The sequence below is a fragment of the Aegilops tauschii genome, unplaced genomic scaffold, assembly GCF_002575655.3.
Source record: "Aegilops tauschii subsp. strangulata cultivar AL8/78 unplaced genomic scaffold, Aet v6.0 ptg000595l_obj, whole genome shotgun sequence".
Taxonomy (NCBI): Eukaryota; Viridiplantae; Streptophyta; class Magnoliopsida; order Poales; family Poaceae; genus Aegilops; species Aegilops tauschii.
Window position 1 is genome coordinate 5324 of NW_027332833.1, and position 19677 is coordinate 25000.

The 19677-nt window shown below is 36.8% G+C and overlaps 3 non-coding genes across 3 annotated transcripts; 2 read left to right on the forward strand and 1 right to left on the reverse strand.

Annotated features, from left to right (window-relative positions):
• Window positions 1-327: 327 nt before the first annotated feature.
• Window positions 328-409, reverse strand: TRNAY-GUA (transfer RNA tyrosine (anticodon GUA)). The gene has a single exon. It is a non-coding gene; the product is annotated as a tRNA-Tyr (tRNA).
• Window positions 410-4369: 3960 nt separating this feature from the next.
• Window positions 4370-4457, forward strand: TRNAS-UGA (transfer RNA serine (anticodon UGA)). Its single transcript has one exon. It is a non-coding gene; the product is annotated as a tRNA-Ser (tRNA).
• Window positions 4458-8067: 3610 nt separating this feature from the next.
• TRNAS-GCU (transfer RNA serine (anticodon GCU)) lies at window positions 8068-8155 on the forward strand. The gene has a single exon. It is a non-coding gene; the product is annotated as a tRNA-Ser (tRNA).
• The last annotated feature ends 11522 nt before the right edge of the window (window positions 8156-19677 follow it).

Here is a 19677-nt window from a genome sequence, read left to right on the forward strand (position 1 = left end):
ATAGAACCATAAGAAGATTCGATTCGTCTTTCGTACTCTAAGAAATAGACGAATCATATACTACATACCCACATATTATATTATACGTGGGTATAGTGAGAGTGACATAACTAGTATGTCGTGATTTTTTATCACTAAAAATGGATAATAATCCAGCCTTCAATAAGAAAAACTCTTTTGTTTGTAAGAAAGGAATGAGAGAGATATGGATTAGAAAAAAAAATTTCCTTTTTTCTTTATCTTTTATTTCTATAGATCAGACATTTTATTTTATGGAAGAAAAACAAAAGGATTAGTTCATACTCACGAAGCCCTAGATTTTTGGTTTGGGCCGAGCTGGATTTGAACCAGCGTAGACATTGTCAACGAATTTACAGTCCGTCCCCATTAACCACTCGGGCATCGACCCAGGAAGAATTTATTCTAGGGTTTTTGCTAATCTATGATTAACCTCCTTTCATAATACTCCCTACCCCCAGGGGAAGTCGAATCCCCGCTGCCTCCTTGAAAGAGAGATGTCCTGAACCACTAGACGATAGGGGCATCACTAGACGATAGGGCCATATACAACCGCTCGTGATTATACTATAATCATAGTATGAGCAGTTTTTGGAATTGTCAATATACTCGAAAAGTATAAATAGATCCAAAGCAAAGAGTTTTTCCAACTTTTCTGTTATGTTTTCATCTAGGATTTTTTTAGTTGATCGTTATAGATTAATTCTCCGTGCTTCATTTAGTGTTCAGACCAAAAATGCATCCATCCCGCACTAAGTCATAAAATTCTCTAAAAATATAGAGAAAGTTTCAAAAACAAAGAACAAAAGTGAATCAATTTAGTAGAAAAGTACTCTATCAGATTCGAACCAACGACTTACGTCTTAGCACGAGATTACTCTACCACTAATTTAAAAAGCCCTTTATCGGATTTGAAACCGATGACTTATGCCTTACCATGGCATTACTCTACCACTGAGTTAAAAGGGCTTTTTATTTAATTCAAAAATTAGCCACTTGGATTTCCCATTATGGGTCTACTGCATAATGTACATATTATATATATAATATATAGAGATAGAGAGAGAGACATTATGTAGAGATTGTATATGTATATATCGATATCTTGAGAGCTCAAAATAAAATTAATAAAAAAAAAACATACCCTACATAACATATCCAACTCTTCTTGGTTCAGGTTTTCCGTTTCCGAAGACTAGTAAAATAGGCGGATCTCTGAACCGAACCCCAAGGATTCAACGGTATATGGATATGGAAAATATAAGATTTCCGATCCTAGCGGGAAAAGGCGGGGAACAGATACCCAATAGGATATAGGATCCTTGGGAGGAACTTTTGGTAATGGCCTTGATCCTCTATGCTATTTTTTATGTGTTCTTAGTTCTATTGAACTTTTTTCATTCTTTTAAACAAGAATCTAATAAACTAGAATTGAGTCAGTGGAAAAAAGGAGAGAGAGGAAAGTGTTAAATGGAGAGAGTCGACTAATCAGAGACTTTTAGGATCTTCTTTACATCAGGTAAATCTGTCGGCCCTGTCCGTTTTTTTCTTTAAGTTACGACTCTTTGCTGCTTACTTCTATCAAGCCATAGGGAAAGTCTATGATGAATTTGGAAAACTCATCTCACTCTTACTCTATGGCTCGGAACTTAATGGGGGAAGAAAACATCTTCCATAATTTCTTTTTTGTTCAATTCTGGACAAAAAAGAAAAGGAAAAAGGAATTTATAGGGACAGTGTTACCCCCTATATCCCCTAGTTTATATTGTAGGAATAATAAAACAATTTAGCAGTCTGACACACTTACGTCCTTGCAAAGTAAATAATTATTATTGTAGTCGTAACCGTAGAATAGGATCCTAATCAAAATAAATACATTTGGTTCAGGCGCTATTAGCATGGTAAGAAAAGATTTTTTTACAGACCAGAGGGGCTATCTAAATCCTAAAGTAAAGGCGAGCGATCGAAGTAGAAGTACCAACGGCTCAGTGTCATGAACCTTCTCCATCTGATTCAATAAGGGGGAATTAGCCTTCTTGTCAAATGGCTATCCTTGACAAAGGGTACCATTTATACCATAATCTACAATGTAGCGGGTATAGTTTAGTGGTGGTAAAAGTGTGATTCGTTCTATATAATAACTGAATTTGAAATGATATACTTAAGGCATCCTTAAGTTTTTTATTTTTATATTCCGATGAAAACTTTAGTTCTTATAAAGGATTAAATCCTTTTCCTCTCAATAGCATATTGAGGAAGAATATACATTCTGGCGATTTGTATCCAAAGACTAATTTAAATTGCATCCAAAATAAAAATAGGATTATGAGTACAGAGTCGCGAAGCATAATTTTGCATTGGATTAAGTATTCCAATTTTGAAAATATGAGTAAAGGATCTATGGATGAAGATACAAAAAAGTTGATTTCCAATCGTAACTAAATCTTCTTAAAATAAGGAATAAGGAAGCCAAATAGCTAAAAAACGATAGTTTTGGTTTACTAGAACCATCCGCATATTGTTTAAGCTCGGTGGAAACCCAATTCTTTTCCTCAGGATCTCTTGAATGAAATTAGGGAACGAAGTAAGTAGATTAGATGGATTTAGATAGAATTTCTATCTCCTACTCTATAAGGATCATCTAGAAAGCGGAGAGCTTTGGTTCCATTCAAATAGAAAAGCTGACATAGATGTTAAGTGGTGAGAATATCCATAAAGGAGCCGAATGAAATCAAAATTTCATGTTCGGTTTTGAATTAGAGACGTTAAAAATAATCAACCAACGTCGACTATAACCCCTAGCCTTCCAAGCTAACGATGCGGGTTCGATTCCCGCTACCCGCTCCATTCTGTATAAAAGGAGTATTCTCTTTGTCTAGACATGTTAGAGGCTTGTATTCAAGCCTTTTTTGTCCACCAGTTTCTGGTACTCCAGAGCGGAGTAGAGCAGTTTGGTAGCTCACGAGGCTCATAACCTTGAGGTCACGGGTTCGATTCCCGTCTCCGCACTTAGCAGTCTGTATAAAAGGACTATTCTATTTCTCTAGATATGGTAGAGGGGCGTATCCAACCCTTTTTTATTCATTAGTTCCCGGCCCTAGAGGGCAAAATTGAGCAGTTTGCGAAGTCACTTGCCTTCAAAAAAAGAAGGCGCAAGGCTTCTCCCTACCCTGCAGAAAATAAAAATGAAACGAAAGGGACAGTCTACCTCTCTCTTCCCTTTAAAAAAAGTTTGCCCGTTGTTTGTCTCAGTTAATACCCAATTTTGGAGCTCTGTTGGCGAGTTCTATTTCTGCCTCCGGAGCGCCCTCTTTTTTTGAGTGGGATGCAAAGGAAGGGTAAGATAGTAAGGGATACGGCACTAGACTAACACCTAATTAATACTTAATTTAATATAAGTAGTTAAACAGTTAACTAGACTAAACTTTTTATCATAGTACTTTGATAAATTAAGCGGGCGAGCGGCGGGAATCGAACCCGTATCTTCTCCTTGGCAAGGAGATATTTTACCATTGAACTACGCTCGCTACGGTATATATTTTATAGCGTATATCCGCCTGGGTCGACCTTCTATGTCTGGGTCGACCGTTTCATTTCATTTTCTATTATATTAGAGTTTTCCTTTTTTTATTATCTGTGAATGAATATTCTAATGGGAATGGAATTTCATAATACTGAAAGAGAAGAGCTAGCAATTCGGAACGCAAATTGCGTTTTAATACGTCTCACTATTCTAATTTTTTAGAAGAAATGGCCTTTATTATTTCTTTTTTATGGGGTTAATAAATATTAACCAAATTTAATTTAAGAAATGAGAGAATTCAGAATAGCTACGAGAAAGACTAGTCCAATCCATAACGATGTACCGGAAAATACAACATTTTTATTATTTGACCAACCATCAGGAGAAGCAAATACAAGGGGTACACTAATTACTAAGACTGAGGAAGTCGCAATTAATGCAAAAACAGCTAATTGGAAAGCAATAGTCATATTTCTAATCCTCCAAGCTACCATCAAATAAAGTTGACTACATATTTGATCCCTCACTTAAACCAAAATTGTAAAAAAATACAAGAAGTAGGAGGGGTTTAATCATGAATCCATTGATTCTTCTCTTTAATTCAAATTTATTACTTAAACCGCTTTTTTATTTGGATATGGGGGTGAGAAGAGATTATTTACTCTTTATTTCACAAGCGGGTATAGCGGATCCTGTATCCGTGTATACAGTATACAGAGATATATCGAAAAGGAACTTGTATCTGATATCTTTCTAGAGGCTAATAAATCTTTTTATTTTTTATATGGCTATGTTCTATTTGTAGGAGTAAAATAAGGATTAGGCTGTGGAGAGATGGCTGAGTGGTTGATAGCTCCGGTCTTGAAAACCGGTATAGTTCTAGGAACTATCGAGGGTTCGAATCCCTCTCTCTCCTTTTGCTTATTGAATACGTTTGTTTCTTTCATTTTTTTTTTTCTGTCCCTTATCTTTCTTTCATAAAAAGGAATGAATGGCTCGGCTAGATGGAATAACCGAGCCAGAACAGAAAAAAAGTAGAACAGGTATAAATAAGAAAATCTTAGTTAAGAGGGTTCATGTAAAGAACAGGTTCCAAATCACGATCGATTCCCTTTTCAAAACCTGCTGCAGCAGCTCGGGCTCTTCCTGCATGCCATAAATGGCCCACAAAAAAGAAGAATCCTAGAACAAAATGAGAAGTTGATAACCAACTTCTAGGAGAGACATAATTAACTGCATTGATCTCGGTAGCTACGCCACCCACGGAATTTAAAGAGCCTAAAGGAGCGTGGGTCATATATTCTGCTGAGCGTCGTTCTTGCCAAGGTTGTATGTTTTTTCAACCTACTCAAGTCCAAACCGTTGGGGCCCCTTAGAGGTTCTAACCATGGAGCACGAAGGTCCCAAAAACGCATAGTTTCCCCTCCAAAGATAACCTCCCCAGTTGGGGAACGCATTAGATATTTACCTAAACCTGTGGGTCCTTGAGCGGATCCCACATTAGCTCCAAGACGCTGGTCTCTAACTAGAAAAGTAAATGCTTGAGCTTGAGAAGCTTCTGGCCCGGTGGGTCCATAAAACTCACTCGGATAAGCTGTATTATTGAACCATACAAAACAACAAGCGATAAAACCAAAGACAGATAAAGCAGCTAAACTATAAGACAAGTAAGCTTCTCCAGACCATACAAATGCACGGCGAGCCCATGCGAAGGGTTTGGTTAAAATATGCCAAATTCCGCCAAATACACAAATAAAACCCAACCATACATGCCCACCAATTATATCTTCTAAATCATCTACACTAACAATCCACCCTTCTCCACCAAAAGGAGATTTTAGTAAATAACCAAATATAACACTGGGGCTAAGGGTCAAATTGGTAATTTTTCTTACATCTCCCCCCCCAGGGGCCCAGGTATCATATACACCGCCAAAATAAAGAGCCTTGAGTACTAGAAGAAAAGCACCTAGACCTAACAAAATTAAGTGAATACCCAAAATTGTAGTCATTTTATTTCTATCTTTCCAGACATAACCAAAGAATGGAAAAGATTCCTCAAGAGTCTCGGGTCCCAGAAGCGCGTGATAAATGCCACCGAAGCCTAAGACTGCGGAGGAAATTAGGTGAAGTACGCCAGATACAAAGTACGGAAAAGTATCTAGAACTTCCCCCCCTGGCCCTACTCCCCAACCTAGAGTAGCTAAGTGTGGAAGTAAAATCAACCCTTGTTCATACATGGGCTTTTCTGGTACGAAATGGGCCACTTCAAATAGGTTCATTGCTCCGGCCCAGAATACGATTAATCCGGCATGGGCTACATGAGCTCCAAGCAGTTTACCGGACAAATTGATAAGTCTGGCATTCCCAGCCCACCAAGCAAAGCCGGTGGTTTCTTGGTCACGACCAGCTAAAACGAAAGTTCCATTAAAGAGCGTTTCCACGTGGTAGAACCTCCTCAGGGAATATAAGATTTTCATGAGGCTGATCCTGAGCTGCCATCCACGCACGAATACCCTCGTTTAAAAGAATATTTTTGGTGTAGAAAGTCTCAAATTCAGGATCTTCCGCTGCACGGATTTCCTGGGAAACAAAGTCATAGGCACGTAAGTTCAGAGCCAAGCCAACTACGCCAATAGCACTCATCCATAAACCGGTGACGGGTACAAATAGCATAAAGAAATGTAACCAACGTTTATTGGAAAAAGCAACACCAAAGATTTGGGACCAAAAGCGGTTAGCAGTGACCATGGAATAAGTTTCTTCAGCTTGAGTTGGGTTAAAAGCACGGAAGGTATTTGCACCATCACCGTCCTCAAATAGAGTGTTTTCTACGGTCGCTCCATGAATAGCGCATAGCAGAGCCGCACCTAATACTCCGGCAACTCCCATCATATGAAATGGGTTCAACGTCCAATTATGAAATCCTTGGAAGAAAAGGATGAATCGAAATATCGCTGCTACGCCAAAACTCGGCGCAAAGAACCAACCAGATTGCCCCAGTGGATAAATAAGGAATACAGAAACAAAAACAGCAATTGGACCAGAGAATGAGATTGCATTATAAGGCCGCAATTGAACAGACCGAGCAAGTTCAAATTGGCGTAACATGAAACCTATTAGTGCAAAAGCCCCGTGGAGAGCTACAAAAGTCCATAGACCGCCTAATTGACACCAACGAGTAAAATCTCCTTGTGCTTCGGGCCCCCATAGTAGCAACAAAGAGTGTGCTAAACTATTGGCAGGGGTAGAAACTGCTGCGGTTAAGAAATTACAACCTTCCAAATAGGAACTAGCCAATCCATGGGTATACCAAGAAGTTACAAAAGTTGTCCCTGTAAACCAACCCCCTAAAGCGAAATAAGCACAAGGAAAGAGCAATAGGCCAGACCATCCTACAAAAACGAAACGGTCCCTTCGTAACCAGTCATCCATAGTATCAAATAGATCATTTTCTTCTTTAGGAATTCTACCAAGGGCTATAGTCATAGTGATCCTCCTATTCAATTACTTCAACCATTTCCGAGCACCTCATATCACTTTCCAAGGCATATGATAGTTTTATTATCTGTGGACGATTTCTTTGTCGTTCAATGCCCTTTTTCAATGGTCTCGAAGAGAGAAATTTCCCATTTTTATCTATGGAGTCACAGTCACAACCGAGGTCGTGGTAAATCCATGAATTTGATTCGATTTGTTTTTCTTATACTATTTGTTTTTCTTATACTATAGAAATAGAAATAAATTGTTTTTCTTATACTATAGAAAGAAATAAACCTTTGAATTCAGCATTATTCCAAGACTCCTATTTCAAAGTCTATCTTTTAAGGGAAAAATGAAAATAAAAGTAACCCTTCTTTTCCCATTCCCTCTCTATTGCATGGGTGGAAGAACTAAAATAGAGGATTCTGAAAAAAAAAATGGACCTTCGAAATCCAATTTTATGTGTAGCGCAAAGGAGTTGCGATTTCTTCTTATTCCTATAGAACATCTAGTAACAAGAATATGAAATCGTAAATAGCGAAAAATTCTTGTCTTGCGCGGTCTAAGTCTAAGGAAATAAAAAAAAATTCGCTTATACAATTTCATCTACATCGAATTTATATATCAGAATAGCGGATAGAGGCATCATTAAAGGAGTCAGGTCTACTTACTTTATGCTTCTTTCCAATTTTATGGTGGATTTGATAAGAACCCTTTTTGCTTTCTTGATAAATAATCGACAAAAAAAGCGTTTTTTTTTATATAACCTGCTTGTTTTATTATAATTATAACAAGTCCTATATGGAAATGCCCGCTAAAGAGAAAATCTATTTGATTGTCTCTCGGCCAATATCGATTTTTAGAAAGAAAAAACAAGAATTTTCTTCTTTTTTTATTAACATTAAGAAAAAAGAATATAATTAAAATGGAATTGGCAATATAATTTTTATAGACTTTTGAAAGAAAAAAAGGGGGTTTTTTGCAACCGTTATTTCTTATTTCTTGCCTATATCATATCACGGAAACCTTTCGCTTTGGAACGTGGAGAGATGGCTGAGTGGACTAAAGCGGCGGATTGCTAATCCGTTGTACAATTTTTTTGTACCGAGGGTTCGAATCCCTCTCTTTCCGCTCCCTTGGATCATTTGGGACTTTCGAATTGGAAAGAATTCTGACCCCCGGATTTTCTCATAGATAAATGTACGAAACAAATCCAATAAGAAAAAAAAAAAACTGAATTTTTACTCCTCGCGTCCAGGATTCCGTCCTGGGTCATTAGATAAGAATCCAAAGATAAAGAGTGAAACAAAGAATATCACTACTGTATAAACAAAAAGTTTGAGAGTAAGCATTACATAATCTCCAAGATTTTTTTTTAAGGAATAGATTACCAGTTTTTCCTTACCACACGGATCCACTAGGATGGTTTTTTTTTTATACCTAAAAATGCAAAAAAGAATTCTTGAAAAAAATTGCAAGAATTCTTTTATAATAAGCACTCTTATCAATAGCAAAAATAGGGTTAGGTGGTTAGGTATTGTGTAGGTACCTTTAGGTACCTGCTCAACCTAGGTGCAGGGGAGTAGAAAGGCTGATCCAAATTTATTGCTGTAGCTACCCATTCAATGTAGAAGAATTTAAATTTTAGAATCGAAGGTTCATAATATAAAAATATAAAACTTCTCGGCTTTTACCCATTTTTAAATTTTTTTGGAATGAACACATCATTCAATTTGGCATACAGAGTACTAAAGATTTCATCGAAAACTTACAGCAGCTTGCCAAACAAAGGCTAATAGAAAAAAGAATAGAGGTATAACAGGCATAATATCCACGATTGGATTGAAAATAGCATAAGCTTCGGGTAATTTGGCAAAGAAAAAACTAGTAGGATAAAGAACAGAATTAAAACAGATACAGGTTAAACTAAGTATATTAGGCATAACAAGCATTTCATTCTTGTAGAGTAAATAATTGGATTTTTCTTGAGTTATTTTTTTAAGGGAAAGAAGGAAAAGGCAGATTCAAAATCTTTTTTCTTCGGACTTTCCCAAACACAAAATACCTCCTTGTATTTGCACTCTCAAATGAGAGTGGAATAAATTCGACTTTCATATAATATCTTAATAGAATTCCATGTAATGATCAATGCATTTTTTTGATTCTATATTATCCGCATGTGTAGAATACTAGCAAGAGAATATCCCTCCTTTTTTATGTAATTGAAATGGTATTGACGAATAACAAATAAACATACTAGTGTTTATTAGTGTCGCATAAAACCCGAAATGGGGCGTGGCCAAGTGGTAAGGCAGCGGGTTTTGGTCCCGTTACTCGGAGGTTCGAATCCTTCCGTCCCAGATTGTTTCTGATGAAACAAACGGTGAAATCATATAGTATTCCGTACGAGACAAAAGTTTATTAAAGAGAATAATGATATCTTATTCTTTCTCAGAAAACATAATAAAGTCTTAAGTCCAGTCAAATTGACTATCTTTATTTTCATGAAAAAATGGGATCTATCAAGCACATTCAGGATATGCCTCTACTATAAAATAAAATCACTTAGTCATATTTTTTTCTTCCTTTTGGTATTCGAGTTGAAGAAGTACGAGAATTCTATAACTACCAAAAACTTTCAATCTTTTCATTGGAATAGTTTATTTAGTTATTATAGTTAATTGTTTTTGGTACTGAAAAAATATATTACTACTAGAATTCTAATTCTAGTAATTAAATTAATTAAACTTTTTTGGAGGTTGATAGTTTATTTATTGAGGAAGAGTCAATCCTTCTTTTCTCACTTCAAGATTGATCATCTCGAGCCATCCGTTGAGGGTGGAAATTTAAGAATAAATAAGTTTTAAGCAAACTTGTTTAGTCGTCTTTTTCAAACTATGTTTCATTCATATGATAGAATTTTAATATGGGTTTAAATAAATTGGATCTTGGCGGAGGCTTCCCGGATAAATACTTACTTTCTTTTATCCATATTGCTCCATAGATAGCAAGTTTTAATTAGTATAAAAAAACTAAACCAATGACTATTCATGATTCCATCCATATTGGATCAATTCTCTATACCACTTTGCAATGAAAAGAGGAATGTTTGTTATGGTAAAACTTCGTTTAAAACGATGTGGTAGAAAGCAACGTGCGACTTGAAGGACATGATCGATTGTGGATTTTTCTATCCATCATTTTCCATAGTAATGAAAATGCTCTTGGCTCGACATAGCCTGTTCTATTCGTTCCGAACCAAATTTGCGCTGGGTTTAAGTAACATAGTACACGATGGAGCTCGAGAGGACAGAATTTTTTTTATCAAGGGAAAGAATCTAGGGTTAGTGAAAACTAATAAATTAGGCCAACTTTGTCAGTCTATCCTTAATATAGAAATAAATCGAAAGGTTAAAATAAGAATAAAGTCCAATAAAAGTATATCAGAATCAATCCCTCTTATTAGATTTCTATAGAAGAGATAAATGCTTTATCGAAGGAAATAAGAAAAAAGGGTATGTTGCTACTCTTTTGAAAGAAAAAAATAGGAATTCCCGAAGTAATGTCTAAACCCAAGGATTTCACAAATCAAAGATAAAGGATTCCAGAACAAGTAAACACAATTTTCAATTGTCTCAACAACAGAGTTGGATCAGAATAAGGAATAAAAGTCAATTCGTTCGAAATGAGACAAAGAAAAGAGTTTAAAGACGACTCAAAAATTTTGGAAGGATTTTGCCTTCGAAGTTTGTCAGGCAAAATTAGCCCACTTGAGTCATGAGTATAAATGAAATTTGTTTTTTCTGTAAGGAAATTAATGCACGTCATAGTCTAATTTCTATTATTATCGACAGAAATTCGAATCATTTTCTCGAGCCGTATGAGGAGAAAACCTCCTATACGTTTCTAGGGGGGGGCGTTGTTTATCTACATCTATCCCAATAAGCTGTCTATCGAATCGTTGCAATTGATGTTCGATCTCGAAGAGAAGGAAGAGATCTTCAAAAAGTAGGTTTTTATGATCCGATAAAGAATCAAACTTGTTTAAATGTTCCAGCTATTCTCTATTTCCTTGAAAAGGGTGCTCAACCAACAAGAACTGTTTATGATATTTTAAGGAAGGCGGAATTCTTTAAAGAAAAAGAAAGAACTTTGAGTTAATTGAAGAACTAAATGAATCAAAAAGTAGGATAGGAGAAGATTATTAGTATTCCTAGTTGTCTAATTATTTAGACACAATTTACCTCTTTTTTAATCCTATTTGGATTTATATTATATCGTGCCAATTCAACATAAGCCCCTATTTTATTTACTTTTTCTATCTAATTTGTTTTCTTACCATTGTATTTCCATTGACAAAGGTCTATTGAACAAATAGAATTTGTAGATAGATGGGTCTCTTTATCCTCACTCCATATTCAATTTTTCCGCCTACACTTCGCTCAAATGATAAGGGTGTTCCTCTTGCATGTATTCTCATACAATATAATATATATTTTTTTTTAATAAAAATCGCTAAAAATAAGGAGAATTTGGCCATCGTGATTAGGGTCGCTCTTTTTTTAACTTTACTTTAGTGGAATTTAACCGGACCTGTTCGTTTTGGCATTTGAGTGTTTTTCATGGTCGATAAAAAAATCTTTTGATGTCTTGCTAGTTCAATGTTTTGACAGAAGCGCGCGGTGTAATTCCATTGATTTTTGGATTTCGATCGTATCTAAGATCCTTTTTTTATCTGGGTTGCTAACTCAATGGTAGAGTACTCGGCTTTTAAGTGCGACTATGATCTTTTACACATTTGGATGAAACAACAAATTCGTCCAGACTCTTGGTAGAGTCTAGAAGACCACGACTGATCCTCAAAGGTAATGAATGGAAAAAATAGCATGTCGTAATAAAATCAATCTTTTTTGAATGGAATCCAAAATTACGATTTTCTGGGTCTAATGAATAAATGGATAGAGCCTGGCTCCAATTCTGGTAAAATAAAAAGCAACGAGCTGAACTTCCTAATTGGAATGATTCCCCGCTCTAATTAGACGTTAAAAATAGATTAGTGCCGGATGCGGGGAAAGGTTGGGTTTTCCTATGAGTGGACCCTTTATTTTTTCTTTTTTTTTTAGAAATCCTAATTATTCTTGATTATGGATTGAATAAGGGATGTTATGGATTGAATGTGTAAAAGAAGCAGTATATTGATAAAGAGGCTGTATTCCAAAGTCAAAAGAGCGATTGGCCTGCAAAAATAAAAAACTTGTTCTGTTCTTTTTTTTTAATTAGAACAAACATAAACTAATTGGGTAGAAAAGGAGCAGAAAAAGATCTGTGGATTAGACTCCCTTTCTTTCCAGGGTTTGTATTAAAAATGCAACACCCTGTTCTGACCATATTGCACTATGTATCATCATTCGATAAACCGAGAAATGCTTCTTCTCTCTGATTCAAGTAGAAATACAAATGGAAAAATTCGAAGGGTATTCAGAAAAACATAAATCTCGTCAACAATACTTTGTCTACCCACTTCTCTTTCAGGAATATATTTATGCATTTGCCCACCATTATGGATTAAATGGTTCTGAACCTGTGGAAATAGTTGTTAGTTGTAATAACAAGAAATTTAGTTCACTACTTGTGAAACGTTTAATTATTCGAATGTATCAGCAGAATTTTTTGGATAACTCGGTTAATCATCCTAACCAAGATCGATTATTGGATTACAAAAATTATTTTTATTCTGAGTTTTATTCTCAGATTCTATCTGAAGGGTTTGCGATCGTTGTGGAAATCCCATTCTCGCTACGGGAATTATTTTGTCCGAAAGAAAAAGAAATACCAAAGTTTCAGAATTTACGCTCTATTCATTCAATATTTCCCTTTTTAGAAGACAAATTTTTGCATTTGGATTATCTATCACATATAGAAATACCCTATCCTATCCATTTGGAAATCCTGGTTCAACTCCTTCAATACCGTATCCAAGATGTTCCATCTTTGCATTTATTGCGATTCTTTCTCAACTATTATTCGAATTGGAATAGTTTTATTACTTCAATGAAATCCATTTTTTATTTTCAAAAAGAAAATAAAAGACTGTTTCGATTCCTATATAACTCTTATGTATCAGAATATGAATTTTTTTTGTTGTTTCTTCGTAAACAATCTTCTTGCTTACCATTAGCATCTTCTGGAACTTTTCTGGAACGAATCCACTTTTCTAGGAAGATGGAACATTTTGGGATAATGTACCCTGGTTTTTCTCGGAAAACCCTATGGTTCTTTATGGATCCTCTTATGCATTATGTTCGATATCAAGGAAAGGCAATTCTTGCATCAAAAGGCACTTTTTTTTTGAAGAAGAAATGGAAATGCTACCTTATCAATTTCTGGCAATATTATTTCTGTTTTTGGACTCAGCCGCGAAGAATCCATATAAACCAATTAGCAAACTCTTGCTTCGATTTTATGGGGTACCTTTCAAGTGTACCAAAAAGTTCTTTGTTAGTAAGGAATCAAATGCTGGAGAAGTCATTTCTAATAGATACTCGAATGAAAAAATTCGATACCATAGTCCCCGCTACTCTCCTCATAGGATACTTATCAAAAGCTCAATTTTGTACTGGATCGGGGCATCCTATTAGTAAACCCATTTGGACAGATTTATCAGATTGGGATATTCTTGATCGATTTGGTCGGATATGTAGAAATCTTTTTCATTATCATAGTGGATCTTCGAAAAAACGGACTTTGTATCGACTAAAGTATATACTTCGACTTTCATGCGCTAGAACTTTAGCTCGGAAACATAAAAGCACGGTACGAACTTTTATGCAACGATTGGGTTCGGCATTTTTAGAAGAATTTTTTATGGAAGAAGAGCAAGTTTTTTCTTTGATGTTCACCAAAACAACTCTTTTTTCTTTCTGTGGATCACACACTGAGCGTATTTGGTATTTGGATATTATACGTATCAATGACCTGGTCAACCCTCTTAATTAATCATTAGACGAAATTAAGAAACAGGAAAGGGTTGATAAATGATCAAGAAAAAACTTTTCTATTTTTCATTCTGAAATGTTCTTTTTATTATAATAAAGAGTAGGTGAATCAAGTTACTAATTAAAAAAATTAGTAGAACTTCCTCTTTGGAATAGAAATTGGCTATTTCTACATAGGGAAAGTCGTGTGCAATGAAAAATGCAAGCACGATTTGGGGAGGGATTTTTCTCTATTGTAACAAGGAAGAATTATCTACTCCATCCGACTAGTTCCGGGTTCGAGTCCCGGGCAACCCATATAGAAAAGACTCATCAAAGTTAAAAACTTTGACTCACTTCATTTACAAATACAAAATTATTGGTTTGGTTAATTTAGTTATATGGATAGCTAATCTTTGGGCTGACTTGGTTGACATTGGTATATAGTCTATGTTATACTGTTAAATAACAAGCCTTCTATTATCTATATTCTAGTTAATACGTGTGCTTGGGAGTCCTTGCAATTTGAATAAACCAAGATCTTACCATGACTGCAATTTTAGAGACGCGAAAGTACAAGCCTGTGGGGTCGCTTCTGCAACTGGATAACTAGCACTGAAAATCGTCTTTACATCGGATGGTTCGGTGTTTTGATGATCCCTACCTTATTGACCGCAACTTCTGTATTTATTATCGCCTTCATCGCTGCCCCTCCAGTAGATATTGATGGTATTCGTGAGCCTGTTTCTGGTTCTTTACTTTATGGAAACAATATTATCTCTGGTGCTATTATCCCTACTTCTGCGGCGATCGGATTGCACTTTTACCCAATTTGGGAAGCTGCATCTGTTGATGAGTGGTTATACAATGGTGGTCCTTATGAGCTAATTGTTCTACACTTCTTACTTGGTGTAGCTTGTTATATGGGTCGTGAGTGGGAACTTAGTTTCCGTCTGGGTATGCGTCCTTGGATTGCTGTTGCATATTCAGCTCCTGTTGCAGCTGCTACTGCTGTTTTCTTGATTTACCCTATTGGTCAAGGAAGCTTTTCTGATGGTATGCCTTTAGGAATCTCTGGTACTTTCAACTTTATGATTGTATTCCAGGCAGAGCACAACATCCTTATGCATCCATTCCACATGTTAGGTGTAGCTGGTGTATTCGGCGGTTCCCTATTCAGTGCTATGCATGGTTCCTTGGTAACCTCTAGTTTGATCAGGGAAACTACTGAAAATGAATCTGCTAATGAGGGTTACAAATTTGGTCAAGAGGAAGAAACTTATAATATTGTGGCTGCTCATGGTTATTTTGGCCGATTAATCTTCCAATATGCTAGTTTCAACAACTCTCGTTCTTTACACTTCTTCTTGGCTGCTTGGCCTGTAGTAGGAATCTGGTTCACTGCTTTAGGTATTAGTACTATGGCTTTCAACCTAAATGGTTTCAATTTCAACCAATCTGTAGTTGATAGTCAAGGTCGCGTTATTAATACTTGGGCTGATATCATCAACCGTGCTAACCTTGGTATGGAAGTAATGCACGAACGTAATGCTCACAACTTCCCTCTAGACTTAGCTGCTGTTGAAGTTCCATCTATTAATGGATAAGGTTTTTCTGCTAACATATAAGAATTTTTGAAGAAAGAAAAGACAGAAATACCCAATATCTTGTTCTAGCAAGATATTGGGTATTTCTGTCTTTATTTTGAATCTTTTTTTTCTTCTTAATCTTTCTATTCAGAATTCAGTTAACGACGAGATTTAGTATCCTTTCTTGCATTTTCATAACTCGTGAAATGCCGAGTAGGCACGAATTCCCCCAATTTGCGACCTACCATAGGATTTGTTATGTAAATAGGTATATGTTCCTTTCCATTATGAATCGCGATTGTATGGCCAACCATTGTGGGTAGAATGCTAGATGCCCGGGACCACGTTACTATTGTTTCTTTCTCCTCCTTCATATTGACCTTTTCTATCTTTGCCAATAAATGATGAGCTACAAAAGGATTCGTTTTTTTTCGTGTCACAGCTGATTACTCCTTTTTTCCTTTTTAAAGAGTGGCATTCTATGTCCAATATCTCGATCGAAGTACGGAGGTCAGAATAAATAGAATAATGATCAATGGAAAAAAGCAAAAAATCCTTTAGCTGGATAAGGGGCGGATGTAGCCAAGTGGATCAAGGCAGTGGATTGTGAATCCACCATGCGCGGGTTCAATTCCCGTCGTTCGCCCATCGCATTATTGCAAATTCCAAAAATGCAATTTTCCATATTCCTAGTTACGTATTTACTTACGGCGACGAAGAATAAAACTATCGCTATATTTTTTCCTTTTCCTAGTTCTTCTTCCAAGCGCAGGATAACCCCAAGGGGTTGTGGGTTTTTTTCTACCAATGGGAGCTTTCCCTTCACCGCCCCCATGGGGGTGGTCCACAGGGTTCATAACTACCCCTCTTACTACGGGGCGTTTACCTAGCCAACACTTAGATCCGGCTCTACCCAAACTTTTTTGGTTCACCCCAACATTACCCACTTGTCCGACTGTTGCTAAGCAGTTTTGGGATACTAAACGGACCTCCCCAGATGGTAATCTTAAAGTGGCCGATTTACCCTCTTTTGCAATGAGTTTCGCTACAGCACCTGCTGCTCTAGCTAATTGCCCACCCCTTCCACGTGTGATTTCTATGTTATGCATGGCCGTGCCTAAGGGCATATCGGTTGAAGTAGATTCTTCTTTTCTCTCAAAAAACCCCTTCCCAAACTGTACAAGCTTCTTCCAAAGCATACGGCTTTCTAGATGTATATGACGATCTCTAGACAGATGGATCTTATATGAATCATATGATGAAGTACCACATGAGTGGATATATAGGAAAGGAATCCAAATCTGCCGAATCGCTCATGTTATGATCTTCTACATCCTAGGTCTCTGCGTTCCGTCATCTGGCTTATGTTCTTCATGTAGCATTCAGATCGAATGACTCTATGAAATTACGTCGATACTTCCACATATTATGGGTAACGTAGGAGACATCCCTATTTTCCCCCGGGGGTCTTAATTACCACTGCTTAGCTTTCAATTTGCCTCTGACCATCAAATTAAATGTGAATAACCCGTCCTCCTCTCTTTGAAACAAGGGGCGCTTCCGGTTCTGTGCGTGCTTCAAACAATTTTGTCTTCTCCATATTACCATATCTCTAGAGCCAATAATTTTCTATGAGGAACTACTGAACTCAATCACTTGCTGCCGTTACTCAACAGTTTTCTGTTGAGGTCTATCCCGTAGAGGTAGTCAAATTGGATCAGTGATCGATTTCTAGGTTTCGTCGTAAACCTAATTGGTTACTTCCAATTACGTAAATCAATAGTTCAAACCGCACTCAAAGGTAGGGCATTTCCCATTGATATAGGAACTTTTGTACCAGAAACAATAGTATCTCCAATTATAGCCCCTCTGGGATGTAAAATATATCTCTTCTCACCATCCCCATAGTGTATGAGACAAATGTATGCATTTCGATTAGGGTCGTATTCTATGGTTACGATTCTACCAGATATGTCTTTTTGATTCCGTCGAAAATCTATTTTACGGTATAGGCGCTTATGACCTCCCCCTCTATGCCTTGCGGTAATGATTCCTCTGGAATTACGACCTTTACCACAACGGTGCCGTCCATGGATCAAATTATTTCGTGGATTGGATTTCACTTGCCTGTCTACGGTTCCCTTGCGTGTGCTCGGGATAGGTGTTTTGTATAAATGTTTCGCCGTATTATTAAGTATTCTCCTTTAGTTTTTTTCTCTATCTAGAAGTGGAATAGAATAACCCGGTTGAAGGGTAATGATCATACGTCTGTAATGCATTGTATGGCCCAGAATAGGTCCTATTCTTCTACCTTTTCCAGGTAGTCGATGGCTATTCACAGCTACCACCTTAACACCAAAGAAGAGTTCGACCCAATGCTTTATTTCTGTCTTAGTGAATCCCGATTCGACATTAAAAGTATATTGATTCTTTCCCAATAAACGAAGACTTTTTTCTGTAAATACTGCGTATTTGATTCCATCCATAAATCGACTTTCCCTCCTATGCTCTGAGTTCCAGTATCGATAAGAATTCGAGTTCTTATTGTTCTTATGTTATGGTATGAATATACCATACCAATTCGTTATGTATGGATGATGGATGAGATTCCATGGATAGAGAGCCAGTTCCAATAGACTTATGGAATGTTCCCGTTCGTGTGCATCCAGCAGGAATTGAACCCGCAAATTTACCAATTATGAGTTGGGCGCTTTAACCATTCAGCCATGGATGCTTAACAGGGATCATCGTACATCGTAAATAACCAATTTTCATATAGAAAGACATATCATAGAAAAATGAAATCGAAAATATTCCGAGATGGCAAATATTCGGAGATGACTATGAAAACACCTCTCTGGATCCTCGAATTGAAAGAGAGATTGAGAGGGATCAAGAATCCTAATTCTCGCTATTTGGAATGGATCCAATTCTATTGAGTCTGACTCATAGTGATCATTTCTCTTTAGCAAAGAATGACCTTGGTTATCAAAGGATTGAACAACCGGGATCCATTTACTTATGATACCTAGTTGGCATTGATAACAAGGATCTAATGAATTATGAGTTTAATAGATCCTCTTTAGCAGAAAGACGTATATTCCTTGCTCATTATCAGACAATCACTTATTCCCAAACCTCGTGTGGGACTAATCGTTTTCATTTACCATCTCATGGAAAACCCTTTTCGTTCCGCTTAGCCCTATCGGGTATTTTAGTGATAGGTTCTGTAGGAACTGGACGATCCTATTTGGTCAAATACCTAACGAAAAATTACGATTTTCCTTTCATTAAGGTACGAGGGCTTCTTATTCCACAAGAACGAAAGCACCTTTTCATTCTTTCATATACTAGGGGTTTTTACTTGGAAAAGACAATGTTCCATACTAAAGGATTCGGGTCCATAACCACGAGTTCCAGTGCACTAGATCTTGTAGCACTTAGCAACGAAGCCCTATCCATTAGTATTCCACATAAGAAATCCATTCTAGAAAAAAATACAATTAGATTAGCTCTTCATAGACAAACTTGGGGTTTGCGAGCCAAGGTAAGATCGGCTCGGGATCATGGGACCCTTTTCTATCAGATAGGAGGGGCTCTTGTACAAAATAGACTTACTAAGTAATAACCCCATAGAATCTATCTATATAAAGATAAAGAGGCAATCGTGTCAGGAAGCGGGTTTTTCTTTGGCCAAAAGGTACTTCGAACTTGGAACGAGCATGAAGAGATTAACGAGACTTCTTTCTCTTTTGAGTTTTTCTGGCGGACCTGCCGCGCAAGATCTTTGGTCTTCCCCTGGAACCGATGAAAAAAAGTGGATCGCTTCTTATGTACTCGCTCAGAATGATTCTTCTCTATCTATAGTTCATGGCCTATTAGAAGTAGAAGGTGCTCTGGTGCAATCCTTACCGACAGAAAAAGATTGCAGTCAGGTTGATAATAGTCGAGTGACATTACTTCGTCGGTCCGAACTAAGGAATCTGTTAGAAATGTTTTGAAATGGATATTGTTCTCTCTTTGATCAGGGATTGCTATATGAAAAGAAGTGGAGTTTGAAAAAGGGAACGGAATGCTCAAACCGGAACTG